Source organism: Solea senegalensis, linkage group LG17, assembly GCF_019176455.1.
Source record: "Solea senegalensis isolate Sse05_10M linkage group LG17, IFAPA_SoseM_1, whole genome shotgun sequence".
NCBI lineage: Eukaryota > Metazoa > Chordata > Actinopteri > Pleuronectiformes > Soleidae > Solea > Solea senegalensis.
This window is the reverse complement of record NC_058037.1, coordinates 9,664,673-9,666,406: the sequence shown is the minus strand read 5'-3', so window position 1 is coordinate 9,666,406 and position 1,734 is coordinate 9,664,673.

Sequence of the window (1,734 nt, the reverse complement as noted above, 5' to 3'; positions counted from 1 at the left end):
CAGTTCAAAAGCCTCCCTCCAGATATGGGCCTACCTGCTAATCAGAGACATGGCAAGCTAAGGATAGACTGAAAAGCCTCGCTAATCACTCTGAGGTTGGACTGAAATCTGCTGAGGCTTTGGACACATGACTTGGACTTCACCGTTGCATAAAGGGAGTTTAACTCATGCTTTTAGAAACAGTTAAAGGCTTGGTAACAATCTATGACTGGGCAAAATATTCCCTTTTGTCCTTTCAATCATCATGTTATATAGCTGTAGTTTGCCCCGAGATCTGTCTTACATACTACATCTTAGTTAGCAAGATATTAACATACACAATTCTTGTTTTGTTTTTTTTGTTTTTTCTAACAAAATGGTTTCCCAAATTAAGTCCTTACTGCATTTTTGTCACTGAAGAGAGCCACACTTTATTATAGTATAGCACAAATTAAACAAAATGAACATGTTTTAAATTAACATAGGGAACGGCTTCTCACTACAATATAGGCAGTATGCATATAAATACATATACATAAATATAGCATTCTAATCCAAAGTGCATCTTATTCACAGATGGTAGTAGGTACAATATTATTGCGTTTTGAGATTCATTGTTCTCATGATAGTTTCAGGAGCAGTTCTGCTTTAAATCACCAATCCCATGATTTGCTGTTCTGTCTATGCGGAACATTTATCACATTTATTATTATTGGTAGAGCTATGATTATGTTTATGTTGTTTATTTCAGCATCAAACCAAAAACACATTCTGTAATAATGCAACATACAAAAAATATTGTTCAAAAAGAGACTCGATGAAGCACATTGTTATCAGGTCCAATCTATTCTCTTCTTCTTCACCATGAATTCAACTTAAATTAGGTCTCTTCTTTGTATTACAAAACAAGGCAATCAGAGATGGCAAACTTCACCCCATTCACGCAAAAAACCCTTTGGTTTGGACGACATACCATATAGTATGACTTTTTTGTCAAAAATTTGGACGACATAGTAAACTATGACTTTTTGTCAAAATTTGGACGACATACTATAGTATAACTTTTTTTGTCAAAATTTGGACGATATACTAAACTATGACTTTTTTGTCAAAATTTGGAAAACATACTAAATTTTGACTTTTTTTTGTTTTGTCACATTTTGGATGAAACAGTAAACTATGGACGAGATGTTATAGTCTGACTTTTTTGACTGATTTTGGACGAAATACTATTGTATGACTTTTTTGACAGATTTTGGACAACATGCTATACTATGACTTTTTTGACTGATTTTGAACGACATACTATACTGTGACTTATTGACTGATTTTGGACAACATGCTATACGATGACTTTTTTGACTGATTTTGGATGACATACTATACTATGACTTATTTGACTGATTTTGGAAGACATGCTATACTATGACTTTTTCGACTGATTTTGGACGACATACTATACTTTGTAGTTTTGGTGTCATTTAGGACAACGTACTGTGGTACAGATCCACAATGTTGGTGTAGTGGTTAGTACTCTTACCTTTGAAAAAAAAAAGATTCAGGTTCAAGCCCTGGTTGTATCAGTGTCTTTTTGGATGACGTACTATACTACAGATCCACAATGTTGGTGTAGTGGTTAGTACTCTTACCTTTGAAAAAAAAAAGATTCAGGTTCAAGCCCTGGTTGTATCAGTGTCTTTTTGGATGACGTACTATACTATGAATTTTTTGACTGATTTTGGACGACATGCTATA